Source organism: Tamandua tetradactyla, chromosome 11 (assembly GCF_023851605.1).
Source record: "Tamandua tetradactyla isolate mTamTet1 chromosome 11, mTamTet1.pri, whole genome shotgun sequence".
Taxonomy (NCBI): Eukaryota; Metazoa; Chordata; class Mammalia; order Pilosa; family Myrmecophagidae; genus Tamandua; species Tamandua tetradactyla.
The window spans coordinates 20,625,392-20,641,783 of record NC_135337.1 but is presented as its reverse complement, the minus strand read 5'-3'; the positions used below and the strand labels follow the sequence as shown (position 1 = coordinate 20,641,783).

At 33.7% G+C, this 16,392-nt stretch overlaps 2 pseudogenes; both read right to left on the bottom strand.

Annotated features, from left to right (window-relative positions):
• Positions 1 to 8,332: 8,332 nt before the first annotated feature.
• On the bottom strand, positions 8,333 to 9,250 carry LOC143649087 (52 kDa repressor of the inhibitor of the protein kinase pseudogene; annotated as a pseudogene).
• Positions 9,251 to 9,285: 35 nt separating this feature from the next.
• Positions 9,286 to 10,397, bottom strand: LOC143649086 (52 kDa repressor of the inhibitor of the protein kinase pseudogene; annotated as a pseudogene).
• Positions 10,398 to 16,392: the final 5,995 nt, after the last annotated feature.

Sequence of the window (16,392 nt, the reverse complement as noted above, 5' to 3'; positions counted from 1 at the left end):
ATTATGGACTAAATCAGGCATGCTAAAAATATCATTTTTATTTTTAGGTTATGTATACACATGTCAAAACAACTGGCTGAAAATGTGAAGTGCTCAATCAATCAACCAGTTATGCTGTCTACATAATGCCAAACAGCCAGGTTGATTGATATCTGTTCCCAATTGAATGAATTGATTCTATGGAACCATTGATGTTATCTTCATGAGAACCAATGTGATCATGTTACCTAGCCATTTAAAAATCTTTGCCTAATTTACAGGATAAAAATCCAAAATGCTTAGCTTCACATATAAAACTTTTCATGTTGCAACCACAATTTGCTTTCCTGACCCATTTCTAACATCATCCTACCTTGCCTTAAGCGTTGTCCTATTGATGATGTTACTGTTTCTCTGACATGCCAGATACTCCCAAATTCCTTTCTGCATGCTTTTTCTATGTCAGCGTATTCCTATCAAAGCTGCTGTGCCCACTGGCTTGGTCTTGACCTGGCAAATCCTTTATCACACTTTAATTCATAGCCCAAAGTTCACCTTGTCTGTTATCCCTTACCTTGCACCCCTTCCCCTGCTCAGTCCTACTTTGCTCCCATAAAATATTATCTTGAGACATAGTGAATAAATGATTAATGTTATTTGAATGAATAAGTAAATGAATAAATTAGTAACGGTCACTTATTTACTTTTGATTGTTTTATTGTCTGAGTCGACATTCCTAAGGTTAATTATGTAGCCCTTATCCTCCTTCCACTTTTATTCACTTGGAAATGCTATTTATTTAACTTAGGATTTGTGGGGGAAATGTGATTGAAATGACAGCTTCTGGAAAAATAGCAATCTATAATAATGAGGTTTATGCCATATTTATTATTTTTTATAATGGGAATTCTTTTTATGTCTTCATAAGCTTTAACATATTTTAATGCTTTTCTTCCTGATGCTTGTTCCATCATTGTTAATGTTTTATCACAGTGATTCTTGTATGTAAGTGCTTTTCAGAATTCCAGATGTAGATCAGTGGACATTGCGAAATATTAGGAGATAAGGAACAAGTACTCTTCCACCATTTATTTTTGGAATTAATTTTTCACTGTTTCTGAAACATCACATTCTCTTTATTTATTCCTGCCTCACTGATCACTTTTCTCAGTCACTTCTGAGGCTTCCTCCTCTTTTCCAAACCTCTTAATACCCACATGTCCTAGTGCTCATTCCTCGGATGTCTATACTCCACAGGGATCATATCCAATCTCATGACATGATTAGTAGAATATTATAAGCCTACAAATCCAAAATTACATTTGCAACCCATATTTCTCCCTGAACTCTGATATCCACTGCCTATATTGAAGTACTACTTGGGTGCAAAATAGATATTTTAAACTCAACTGGCTCAAAAATGAACTTCTGATTATCTCTCCCACTAAAACTGTTACCTCTCAACCTTAATGAATGGCAGCTACATCCTTGTAGTTGCTCAGAAAACATACATAAATATGTGTATAGAAAAAGAAATATAGATATATATCTATATAGATGATAGACACATAGACACATAGACATAGGTAAGTATATAAGTAGACAGACAGATTTGGATAGACACATAGATAGATAGATAGATAGATAGATAGATAGATAGATGGATAGATAGATAGATAGATAGACAGATAGATAGATAGATAGATAGATAGATGTAATTAGTGCCTCTTTGACCCTTCTCTCTTATACCACATGTGCAGTTCATTGACATATATCGAAAATGTGACCACTTCCAGCACTACCATCTGCATCTTACCCTGGAGATGAAGACACCATCATCTCTAACCTATACTATTTTAATAAACTTTAATTGTTTTTCTGGCTTTCACCTTAGTACTACTACTATCTATCTTCAGTTTAAAACAAAGCAAGCCATTTCAAGAGCAGTGAGATCAAATCACTCTTTGATTCCATCCTTCCAATGGCTCCATAGTTCTACTTAGCATGAAAGTAACTGCTCTTAAAATCATCTTCCTGGAACCACATTATATGGTCCCCTCTCCATGCTTCTCAGACCTCTTCTTCTATCTCCCTTTCCCACTTCTCTCCAAAGAGCCACATTGACCACTGTGCTGGTTTGAATCTGTGGTGGACCCAGAGAAGCCATGGCCTTTAATCCTCATTCAATATTGCTGGCTGGGAGCTTTTTATTGTTCCCATGGAGATGTGGCTCAACTAATTGTGGGTATTAACTTTTGATTACAGGGATATGTGACTCCACCCATTCTAGGTGGGCCTTGATTACTTTACTGGAATCCTTTAAAAGAGGAAGCATTTTGGAGAAAGCTTCAGAATGATGAGAACCACGAGAGCCCACATAACAAGAGACCTTTGTAGATGAAGAAGGAAAATGTTCCTGGGGGGAGCTTCATGAAGGAAGAAGCCAGGAGAGATAGCTAACAGAGGCTGCCATATTCACCATGTGCCTTTCCAGTTGAGAGAAACCCTGAACTTCATCAGCCTTTGTGAACCAAAGTATCTGTCCCTGGATGCCTGAGATTGGACATTTCTATAGACTTGCTTTAGTTGGGACATTTTCAAGGCTTTAGAACTGTAAACTTGCAACTTAATAAATTCCTCCTTTAAAAAGCCTTTCTGTTTTTGGTATATCACATTCCAGCAGCTAATAAACTAGAACGACTACCTTGTTGTTAATACAAAATTCCCACCAGAATCCTGATTTACAGCTTTACTATTTGCTGTCTTTTATACCTGAAAAGCTTTTCCTTAAGTTCCATGCTACCTTCTAGTTTTTGCTCAAATGCTACATTCTTAATAAGGCCTTTCTTGAACATGTTATCCATAAATGCAATTTACTTGCCTTGATGTATTATGCATCCATATCATATTTTCCATATTTTCACAGATCTAAACACCTTGTACTAGCTTATATAATTTGCTTACCACACTGTCTGTAACTCTCCAGGAAAATGTAAGTTCCACAAATGAGGTTAATATATTATCTATTTTGCTAGGCATTCACCCATATTTGTCAAATGAATATCAGGGGTTTCTTTATACAAAAGCTGGACTGGAGAATGTGGCTTTGATGTATAACTAAGAAAACTCATACTACTAGCCCCAATATTTGAAGTTAAATAAAAAATTTAGGCCTCTCCTAAAAGGTAATAATACATTTACATTTAAAACACAACAGCACTCATCCTTTTAACAGATAAATCTGAAGATGTAAGAAAAAGAAGGAGCATGCTCAATCCCTCCTACAAATATGTCTAACACATCACTTCTCTTCCCCTGATGGAAGGGAGAAGTTAACCTATAAGTGTTTCTGCCATATTTTAAAGTTCATCTCTCTAAAAACCACAATAAATAAGAAATCAGTGCTCCTTTCTAATAGATATTATCAAAGATAACCCAGAGGAGAAAAGCGTATGGGCAATTTACCAACTACCATTTATTTTAAGTATGAAAATACAATGTCACTTTGTATTTTCAGAGGAATGTCATCACGATCATGGAAACCTGATGAAACATTGGCATATTAACTACTCATACCTTGTTCTCAAAGTGGACATTCTTGGCTTCTTAGAAGGTAAAATTCTCTGTGCAGAAATTTCCCAGAGTTAGCAAAATATATTGCCTCTCAAATCTCCTCACATATATTTAAGACCTCTTAGATGGGTGGTTGAAACCCATTTTCTAAATAAATCCTTTAAGAATATTATTTCCAAATGATATCATTAGAATATTAAATAAATTAAACAGACTACTAGTATGCCTCAAAAGTAGGCATCAACAGAACATAATTGGCTATTTTACTGTTGAAAAGTTGATCTGAGCCAATCATCCTAACATTTCCTGATTGAAGTTAATGTTCATGACTGTACACATCCATCTCAGTGTTTCATAAAATCTAATATGTTCCATAGACTAGGTAATAAGAATTTTACTAATTATAATACAAAGTTCTTTAAAATTTTATTTTTGGGGCACTCTTTAGCAGAAAAAAATGTCTTGAGATTCTTTAATGTTTAATTGTCAAAATCTTCAGTCAATGTAATAGGCTAAGTTATTTTCAATGATAGCATATACACAGAATATTCCCTTATATATAAACAAATATAATTATCTGTTTCCCAGCTTTTTACAGCTGTGACAGAAGTTAGAGAGACAATTAAAGATAAGTAATTAAAAAGAGCTGTAGTTAGTCTTTTAGAGAAAATTACCAATGGAGCATTCTGGGGAAGTATCAGAATTTAAGTGTTCATATGCAATGAGTCCAGAAAATGATGGAGAAAAGAAATTAATTATAGTATTACTTTCTAGATATAAGGGCCACTTAACAGAAGTTCAGGAATTATGAGAGTTACTTTAAATTATTTGGAAACACCAAAAACTACCAGGAGAAAATATTAATAATATTATTAATAGTAATGCACAAGACATGTTTAGTTTAAACTAAGAAAAAATTGAACATTTTGTATCAATTTAAACAATTTTATAGAGTGAAATAACTAACAGAACAGTCAGATTTTAAAAAGCAGGAATCAAATTTCAATTGAACAAAACTCAAAAGTCAAGGTACTGTGAAATAATGCATCATTGTCTGTTATCTTGGATATAAGGATTAATCCAAGTGGTAAAACATTTGGCATAGAATAAAGTACACAAGTACAAATAAGACTTGAGAAAGCATTCTGTAGAGCAGGCCACTGAATTAATTTTGGTTACCCAGAGACATGAAAATACACATGAAAACTTTCCTTTTCACACACACACACACAAAAAAAAGAGTAGGGATCTGAATTATGTAGAAGTAAGATACCCAGACAAATTGTTGAAAAAGAATGAGCTAACTCCTGCTTTTAGCTAATATGTAGTCACAGGGACATGATTTACCCTTCTTCCTGAAAGAAAATAAACCGCAGGACAGAATATATCAAGGATTGGCAAAATGTCTTCCGTAAAGGACCAGACAGAATATATTTTCTGCTTTGCAAACCGTGTGGTTTCTGTTGCAACTGCTCTGTCATTCTAGCTCAAAAATAGCCATACGGTATACGTAAATGAATGAGCATTGACAAATTTAACCTTCAGGCTACACTTTGCTTACCTACATATAGTATGAGAACCTGAGAACAAGACAATATCATTCAGTTTCTTGCCTTCTGGACTTTGTGCTCTTTTTGTCGCATATTTTGGTTCTTTTGTATATGTTGTAAGCTCCCCACTACATCTTACCATTTTGATTAAAGAATTAACTATATTTAAGGACCTTTAAATAATAAGAAATATATCTTATGTAATGATCTACTTTGTTCTAATTTGTGGTGCTCTTTATTGTCTACAGTTTTGTGTTTTTGTTTTTGTTTCCTACCTGAAAGTCTTCCTTTAATATTTCTTACAGTGTGGGTCTACTTTTGTTGAATATTTTTAGCTAATTTATGCCTGATTTGTTTTTATTTTACTTTGTTTTGAAAGATTCTGCTGGGCATAGAATTCTAAATTAATGTACACATTTTTTCTTTTAGTACTTTAAAGATGCTGCTTTGTGTCCTCTCACTTGCACTGCTTCAAATAAGAAATCTGTTCTAACCATTCATTGGCTCCATATTTGTAATGCATTTTCTTTTAATTTGAATTTATCATTTGAAAGTTGTTAGGAACCACTAGTCTAAGAAGACAGTATGATAGTTAAAAATCAGCAATATATTTTAAATAGATCACAAAATCCTCAATCAATAGAAAGAAGGGAGAAAAAGATGAAATGAGGGATAAACAAAAAGAAAAATAGAAAATAAATAGCAACATGTAGACTTAAATTTGAATATATCAAAAATCCAATTAATTTAAATGGTATAAACGTTGCAATTAAAAGGTAAAGATTATCAGATTAGATGAGAAAGAAAAAGACAAACATGCTACTTACAAGAAGTTTAAGTATTAAGACAGTACAAGGTAGCATGATGTGATATAAAGAGATATATCCTGCAAATGCTATTCAAAAGAAAGCTAGAGTATTTATAGTAATATGAGAAAAGTAGATATCAAACGAGTTTGACTAATATAACTTTATTTCATGACTTAAAAGCAAAAATAAGTTTTCTTTCTAATAAAGATTAAAAGCTCTCAAGCTCCTTAAAGAAGCATTTCATTTTGTATACACATACATATGTGTATATGCGTATGTATATTTGTAATTTAAATCAGATCACTTCCGGTTTTAGTTTTCTAGACTGCTCACAGCAAATGGGTAGGGTTAAGCAATGGTAATTTACAGTTGTGAGGCCAAGAAGAGGTCATCAAGACCTTGCATTCTTTCCAAAACTGGTTGCCTGCAATCTTTTGCAACTATGCCAAATGACAAGGCACATGGTGATATCTGCTGGTCTCTCCCTTCTCTTCAGGGTTTCACTGCTTTCAGCTTCTTGCTTCTGTGGCTTTCTCTCTGTCCCTCTCTCTGAATTTTAATCTCTTATAGGACTCTAGGAATAGAATTAAGAAACATCCTGATTGTTGTAGGGCAGATCTTAACTAAACTAACCTCAACAATGTGTTTATACACACATGGGTACATGGGTTCATACCCTCAGGAATTAATTAGATTTAAGAACAAGTTTTACTGGAGTCCATACAGCTTCAAATTACTACATTACTTCAGAATAAATATTTTCATTTATGGAAGATTACAGCAAGTCCTGGAATTCTATGCTTGGTTGATTGAATGCCAATTTAGCAACAAAAATTTCACAGTATTGCTCTTAAAAGAAAAAGTTCAAGATAGAGGCAAAGATGTATAGATGATTATTTGATTTTAAGAAAGATCCTATAAGAATGTTTATTATTTAGAAATGACTTCAGCAATTAAAATAATATTTGAATTAAAATAAAATATTATGTTAAAATTTAAAACGAGTAAAGACTAGCAGCATAATTTTAATATAAGAAAATGCTAATTTTAATGGCTAGCATTTTCGCTTCTATTTTTGTCACCAACTGAATGATGTCACATTTATATGCCCTGGTGTTTCCTAAACTGAGGGAATTTAGTGATAAGACAATCTCATTTTTTTATTTTGCTTAACTGAATTATAACATATATTATGGACAGAGATGTTAGAAAGATAATTTAGTTTTCTTCAATTGACATTTGTAATTTTTGATATTGTTTCTGTTTACAAAAGACAATGGGACCAAAAGAATAGCTAAACTCATAGGAATATAAAGGAATTAAGAACAATTGCAGTAGTTGTTTTCAGAAGCAATGACTGAATAGATGATAAGAGACTCATAAAGAAGTAGTAGATAAAGTAATCCTTTAATTTATATGTTGACTTAAGACTCTTTTTCAAAAGATCTATAGTAATTTAGATTGAGGATTAGCTAATTTTAGCCTGCAGGCCAAATCTGGCCCAAGGTATATTTTGTTTTTTTTTTTTAAACAAAGTTCACATTTTATTTATATTGAAATAAACTGTACAGAACTGATTTTCTTCAAAAATAACAGGAAAATTTTCTGTATTATTCCTAGATAAACCATAAAACATCTATTTTTGTAGGCTTTCCTGATTTTGTTGATAAATCAAGGTAAGGCAGTAGATATAGTCATGGAAATAGAGGAAAACAGACAAATCAGCTGTCAGTATTCATGGCTTCTGATTCTGTCTTGACCACAAAACAGAAGTGTTCAACATATATCTGCTAAAAAGCTTATAAAGGTGCACGCTCAACAAAAGAAAGAAAAGAGCAAAAACCAGATGTGGAAAAGGCATTCAAACTTTGACTGCAACTTGTTCCTTTAGTTTCATTTGATAAAGACAAAGTCAATATTGAAATTCTTGCTTGGCAAACTCAGTTTCTGCCATTCTCCAGTAATTCCCTTAACCATTCAATACAAATTCTTAACAACATACTTCAAAGTCCTACTAGTTAAAAGTCAGTTGTGAGCCTCATTTTAACATTTTATAAAATGCACTCCTTCTTTCCACACCTCCCCCAAATTTATTTCTTTGAAGTACTGATAACTGGACTGACAATTGGATCCATAGTGATGATTAATGTTATATCTAAAATTACTTAATTAAATTAATTCCAGAACACCACTAACAAAAATTATGCAAAAATGAAACACACTTTCAGTGCTATCTTCTGGAAGAATAGATGGGTCTTCAAAGCATGAGAGTTCAGCAATGGTCCTTTAAATAGGCACATGATTATTAATGACTAATGCATTCAGTGGGAGACCTAGAGGCAAAGATAGCAATTAAGCAGCTTACATATACCTTGCAGCGTCTCCTCCAAATGTAAGATGAAAACATATTTTAAAAGTCTCTTAGGTATTTTCAATGGTTTCAGAATTACCTGTAGGAAGTTCTGACTTAGTTGCATAGAGTTGATATGTGTCCACCTTTAAATCCAAACCATGTTTTATATCAAAATTTATGTAGGCAAAGCCAAGTTAACTTGACATTTGGTCTGTCAAAGTGTTCCTCAGGTATGCTTTGAGATGCTTTTATCCATTTTCATAGCGTTCATTCTCGACCTTCATCACAGAAAGAATACATGAGACCTTCAACAAAGCATAAACATTAGGAAAAAACTTGATGTCAGGTAGTTAGAGGGCTTCATAAATGGTGGACAGAAACTCTATATCTTTCCTTCTGTGTTTGCATTTGATTCTCCAACAGTGAAGCTCAGCTGAGAGCAAGTGGGTACGTCACTTCTGTACGTGTCAGCTTGGTGTTCCTCCAATGTATTGAATTTGAGCTGTCCCATGACAGAGGGTACCAGAGATAAGCATTTAACAGCTTTGACGTGCTGTTCTGAAAATATATCTTTAAGTTCCTGAATAATCTGCTCCACTGTTGGAAAATTTAGGGTTTCTTTAAAGTAACTCTCAGAGGTTAATTGAGATTCCAAGTTACCTTGCTGAGCTCTGCAGAATTTTCCAGGGAGTTTCATGTAAATATCAAGTTTGGTTGTCAAATTTGTGGCATCCTCAAGCCAAAATCCATGAGAAACTTCAATATTTTCCATTACTTCATTTAGTGACTGTAGCACTGTAGTCAAGCTGCTAGCTGCAAAGAAGACATCAGAGGTTTGCCCCTGGAGATTTTTTCCCAAAGGCTTTCGTTAAAGACAGGACATTCTGAAGAACAACAGTGATAACAATGAAATAAAAATCTGTTCCTGCACTACAGAGCACAAATGCTCAGCCTGCTATATAGGCTATTGAGAGAAGGTAGAACATCTGGGGTCATAGACTTCATAAGAATTTATACCTAATCACAGGCTCTTCTCCACAGATCTCCTCACATGTTCACAAAAAATATTGGAGAAGGCAAGAATGCTGAGACAACACACCCACAAAGGCAGGTGCTGTTCCCCTGCTATGTCCATCACCTCATCAGTGATAATGGACAAGAAGTGTGAGTCTCTCACTTCCCTGAGCATTTCTTCCCCAAGCATCTCTTGCATATCTGTAGCATCTGTTTCTGGTATATATTTCAACAAAACAAGGTGTTGACTGCTGTTGTCTCAAAGCCCTTTTTCAGAACCCCTTCACCAGGATTTATTCTGCATTCCAACAGGGCTTGAAAGTTATCAGGAGAAAAGAGCTATTCGGGGAATTCACCGGCCTCATGTCCATCCAGAGGTGTGTTGTATTTTCCCATAAGAATCAAAATTTCAAGTAAATTAAGATATCTGTCTTTCAAAACAGATGGTTGAAATAAGAGACAAATCACAGACTGTAAGGAAAATATTTGTCAATTATCTACTGAAAAAAGAGTTGTGTCTAGAATACACAGCAAATTCCTAGAACTCAACAACAAAAACACAAATCTAATTTTAAATGGATAAAAGATTTAAAGAGGCACTTCATAAAGAACATACAAAATATTTTAGGTATTCTTTGTTTTTCTTCTCTTCAATGGTTAAAGGTAAAACGTCTTCATCCTTTTCTTCACACGCTTCATCTGCATTTGGGTTCTGAGCATTACTGTTGTTTGTTTCTTTATGTTTTTATTCCTGTTCAGAAGTTTCATCAGTTTTTCTTCTGTTTCAGTGTCCTGATTTCATCGTCACTCAATTCTTTTATTCATTTTCTGGGTCTACTACATGGATTGTTCAAATGACTGGTAAGATCAAATATTATTGTTATAACATTATCTCAGAACGTCCCTTATGGACTAGCTTTGCACATCATAGAGGTCTCAAAGTGTCTGTCAGTCAACCGATGTTTATTTAGCTGATCAGGTGTTTTATCTTCCAAGTCTGCTCTACTACAATTCTCCACCCACTTCTGGCATCTGGGCGGGTCCAGCGGGAACCTCAAGAGAGCCAGGTGGGACTCCGTGCTCTTCCATGGCGTTGGGGGCAGTACAGAAGTGTGACATCATAGCCTGGCTTGCCCAGTCCTCCTCTCCCTGCCTCCTCAGGACAGCCCGCCAGCCTGTCTGGTCCTGGGAGGGGAGCCAGTCCCACCAGTCGGCTCTGCATGGCCAGCGCCCCAATATATGTTTTTGTGAAGAAAATTAACACAGTTATGCACATTTGTTTATGTATTTTCTATGGCTGCTTTCATGCTACAAGGGCATTTAAGTAGTCTGACAGAGACTCTTTGGACTGACAAGCCTAAAATATTTATCAGACCCTTTACATAAAGTGTTTGCTGATCCCCTAGCTTACAACCTACATTTTTATTTTCTTCTGGTTTCAAAACCTACACAAAGACCATTGCAAAATGCCAAAGATTGCATATATATGCATATGTATATTGCATATATATATATAAGATCAAATCTCATACCCTTGAAGTTTTTTGGATTTTTATATTTCTTGGTTATTTTCAGGAAGATTGCGTATGGAAATGGTATTGCTCTAAGCATTTGGGTCTTAACCTTGACTACATATTTAGAAGACTTGGACAACTCTTAATAATTCCAATATCCAAGTCATACCACAGACGAAATCAGAATATCTATGGAGGACATCCCAGCATCAGTATTACTTTTAATGATTCCTGGGTGATTTGACTGGACAGCCAAGTTTAGGAAGCATGTCTTTTTTAGAAGCAGAATCTGGTCTCTTTATTCTTCCTATAATGTTTGGGTCAAGTAATGACACCAATGAAAAGTGACAAATATAGCACAGTAGCCTTAATGTGCTTTCAGCCACTTCAACATTTAGGCAATATTCTTGTTTAAATCACAATAAAAACAAAGCCTATGTAAAAGAAGTCAGGAAAATCTAATGAAAAGTAGCCCTTCAAATTATAGTGCTTGAGTCTGGTAAAGAGACTTTGAATGTTGGTGAATAAATATAGCAGGGAAAGACATGGATAACTTGCCTAAATCTTAATGTCAAGAACACTTATTCAGGTAAAAATTCTCAACTAAATTATTACTCTCACAAGTTATTTTTTTAACATGTAATATGGGCAAGTAATCCCTAACAACTATTTGTAATATGAATTGACACAGAGAAAAAAAAATTTGTCCTCATAAAAAATGATTCTTTCAAATAAGGATATGTCTAAAAGAAAGGAAAAAAGAAAGATGTAAAAGCAGTACACTCTAGATTTTAAAGAAAAAAAGAGAAACTTTCCCTCACCTCTACTAAATGATGAGGGTTCAGACAAAGAATTGTCTAAGCCATGAAATCAGTGAAGGCAGCAAGCATTAATTATAAAATTATATTCTGACAGCTAGATAAAAATCAAGCAATAAATCTTGAATAGGAAATTGCTTAGGGATTCAATTATAGAGAAAAGATGTTGGAATATGAAATAAAAAAAATCACATTATGTATCCTTAATGAAGAAAACATATGGTTTATTGCCTCAGTATTGTTCTTAGAAAAAGAAGTCAGACGCTGCAGGAAATAATACGAGGTTACAGCTAGAATACTACTCTTGTTCATTATGAATGGTATAATTACTATTAAAACTTTTAAAAAATGAGTCATTGCCAAATTGAATTGGTTCCAGGGGATACTATAAAGAGAGGAGAATAAGAATGGACATTCAAAAATTTAAAATAATAATAATAATAAAAAGAAATCAAGAATAGAAAGAGGACGCTGTAAGTATAATTTCACAAAAATGACGTCCTTGGAATTGAATTAAATGGTAAAGCAAAATTAATACTGAAAAGCTTATGCTATCCATACTGAATTGTTTTGGAATACTCAATTTATATTAGAATTAAAATTTGTATGTGAAAAATATTCCTCATTTTTCTATATCTGTAATCAACTTATTCATGAAACCAGTGACTGGGTAAAGGAAAGGTAAATTTGTTCCATAAGATTCAGGATAATTTTCCAGTTTATTCAGTTTCTCTTAGATAAATGGTCTTTTAAGGTTTGTCCCTACTTTTCCTATATTTTATTTTCCCAGGGTTCAAACATTTTTATATAAACTTATGACCATAAACTCTCTTTCCAGACTAACTGGATTAAGTGAAATGTTGTTTTCACTTGTTCTTTTTGTAGCTGAGGTATCCCTTACCACATCTTCAGATGAAGTGCTTGTGGACAGGTAACCCACGGTCTCTTTTCAAAGGATCATTTTTGTTTTACCCATAGACACCTCTCTGACTCAGCTCTACCCCAGTTCTCACAGCTAATGCTGATGATCTGAAGCAAGTCACCTCCTCCATGTGACCATAATTATCAAGATTTGAGTAATAAACAGGAGTATTAGGCCACAATAAAATTAAAATGATCTGATACCAGTGAATTGTATTTAATATATATCAAGGAATAAAAGAAAAAGTTAAAAACATGAACAAGGTACAAGATGCTATGAGAACAATCAGGCGATATTGAAAATAACATCAATCAATGGACTCTTTAGCTTCTGTTTAGTATATAGAGAGCAAGAACTAGCATTGTTTTCATTCTTACCAAAAGAAAAAATATGAACATGCAAATCCAAAACTTTTCTTAATCCACAGAAAAGTGGTCAAAATGCCTCCACCTGTCATGAACTTTAAGGAAGGATAGGCGCCTCCGAAAGAGACAGGATGGGAGCACTTTCTTACTAGGGACAGTTGCTGTGGACCCAAAGAATTCAGCCAAAATTCTGAATGATTTGCTAAAGGCTGAATATAGACTATTGAGAGAATGCAGAACATCTGGGGACATAGACCCCATAAAAATTATGCCTAATCACAGGCTCTTTTCCACAGATCTCATCACATATTCACAAAAAAGATTGGAGAAGTCAAGAATCTTGAGACAACATTGTGAGTGCCTATCTCTGTGGGTATCTGTTTTGAGAGAGATGGTGGTGATATAGGGCAAACCCTGAGCGTGGGTGTGCGGCATCTCATACTATGGCAGCAAGGAAGAAGCAGTCCTTCTTCCCACAGACCACAACCCAGAGACATTCTACCATCTCTCTCATGTCATATCACACGTGGAACACTTTTTGTGCAATGCGTTAGGAGGAAATAAATGATTAAGATCCAAGGACAAAGGAAATGAGAGGCGCTACACAGCTGTAGGGAACCAGTTGTGAAGCTCTGTATTAGAGAAAAAGGGAGGCAGGATGGATTCCCTGTCGGTGTGGAAGAAGAAGAGGGGGGCTTTTTGCAATATAACATGTTCTTGCTGTATCTTTGATACTAAACAACAAGCTGTTTGTTTTACTTCCTCTGAGGAATTTAGCTGTCTATCATCTCACTCTGGCATTGGAGACAGGTTAGGTGAATTGCAGAAACAATGTCACACAGATAACTGGTGTATGTAATATAACTGGACAGTATAGGGACTTTATATGGATAGAATATGCAGGAGGGGGAAATGCAGTGTCCCTTGTATGTCAGTTAGGTTGAATTTGTTAAATATATCGTTTAACCCTATGTCTGTCGATCTATCTGTGTATCTATCTACACACACATTGATATTTTTGTATGCTTGTTCTATCGATTGCTGGGATACACACATGTACATTTTTCTCAGTGATTATCGATTCATTAACTTGTCATTTTTGTTTTGCCAACATTTACTTTATATGTTTTGAAGCTATGTTAAGAGATATGCACATTTAAAGCTATTTGCATTCTCTAATAAATTGAATCTTTTGCTGTATTAAAATATACCCTTTCTATCTGGTAGTATTTTTTGCCTTAAAGTATATTTGCTAACGCTTTACAGCTATACTAGCTTTTTTGCTTGTGGTTTTTATGGCACAATTTCTCCATGCTTTTACTTTGAACCTTTTTGTATCTTTATTAGTTGTGTTTCTCGAAAGCAGCGATCATTTCTTTTTAACTCAGTGTGATAAAGATCTTTCTTTGAACAGAGTACACAGTCAGTTTACTTTTTTTAATAGTTAATTTACTTTTAATATCATTACTGATGCATTTATTTTGTCTGCAATGTCAATATCTGTTTTTTATTTGCCCCACATTTATTTGCATTTTCCTTCTTTATTATTTGTGAATAAATTCACATTTATTCATTGACTCACTATTATTCATTATTTCATTTTCTCCTCTACTGTATTGTTTATGCAAAATTAAAAAAAACTATTTTGAAGTAATATTTTTATTCCTTTTTGGAAAATGAAAATTCCTTAGAAAATTTTACCCAGATGAGGCTGCAATAATAAAATTTCATAAGATATTTGTCACACAAAAAAGAAAGCTATAATACTAAGTTTTATTCTAGAACTCTAGTCTCTAAAGAATTTTTGTTGTTGTCATTTATATGTCTCAGCGATGAGGAACAAAGATAAGCTTTGTATATCCATGGCCCATAGAGTTGTGATTTATTTTATTACCTAATCCCCCAAATGATTCAAGTACTGTATTGGAGTTCTTGATTATTAGTAAATGAGAACTGTATTTTTTTTTATTATGTTAAGGAGCATCTTAAATTCTCTTTGTAAATTTGTGTCATTTTTCTTGTTTATATATAATCACTATAAAATGATACACATTTTTCTAAGCTTTGCAAATAATTATGCTTTCTATAATAGGCTTGGAATGATGCATACACTTAGTAATCATAGCCAAATTTTTATGATTATAAATGACAGATGTCTGCAGCTTGCAATCATTTTAGCTTGACATTTTCAATTATTATAGCTAAATGGATAAAAGAAGATTAAGGAGCTCTCAGATGCCAACTCCCATTATTTCAAGTTTAAGCATAGCTGTCAGCGCCTAATAATTCCAAAGTGATACAACTGTTCTTGAGTAAAAATGCATAGGAAATGTCCTCTTGGTAATTTGAAATGTAAATAGCCTTTCAAAATAAAATTGGTAAAGAAAGAATGCATGTTTATTTATTAACTTTCAAATTTCCTTTAAAAATGATACTATGAGCTCAAATGATGCAATAATCAACAAGTAAGAACATATCACTTGGTAAATTTTAACAATCTAATTATTTGCCCTAATGTCCTTGATCAAGGCACAACTTTGAGTGTATAATCAAGGTTTTGTGAGTTGATGATAATTACTGTGATATAGAGTACATTTTTACTTTCCCTTAATATTTCTGTCAGCCCAGTCTTTTTTGATTTATTGTTGAGGGGAGACGATTCATAAAGAACATCACGTTTGGAGTTCATGACCCTTGCACAGAAAACCCCTTGTACTATAGCACATTTCTCACCTATTCAGGATTATCTTGAATTATTACTCTAAAAAATAATTCCAAGTATATTTCAGTTCTTTTTTCTCTCTATTTATAACAATTCTTTTCATTTGAATAAGAAGATAAACCTTAAAATGAAAATGAGTTTCCTCTCTTTTGTAGTGAACAGAATAAAAAATTCACATTTATAAACATTCTATGAGATTGAGAATATAATGGAAGAGTTGGAGAGTTAGTTAGTTATTTGTTTTTTTAAAAAAATATTGTCATCATCTGCCAGTCTCTCTTTGACATTTGCCGTCTTATTTCCATCCAAATGTTTTTTCCGAAACCATGATATCTCACAGTTGAGTGGTCAACTGAGCTGAATAACTCCTACTCTACTCTTGACCTTCCTACTACATTTTTAAAAATAGGTTTATTGTGATGCAATGACACATATTAAACTACACATGGTGAAAGAATGAACTTTGATAAGTTTTGACATATGCATACATTAGTGAAATCATCACCATAATCAAGAAAATGAACATGTCAATCATCCTCAAAGTCTTCCTTGTAACCCTCTGTAATCCCGGCACTCCCAATCCTCCATGCTTTCTTGCTCTCCAAGCAATTGCTGACCTATTTTATGCTACTATACTTTACTTTTTTGCATATTCTAGAATTTTCTATAAATGAAATCAAACAAAATTTACTCTCTTGTCTTATTTCTTTAACTCAGCATAATTTTTTTTATGTAACTATGCTTTAACAGCATAATCCATTCACTTACTGGTA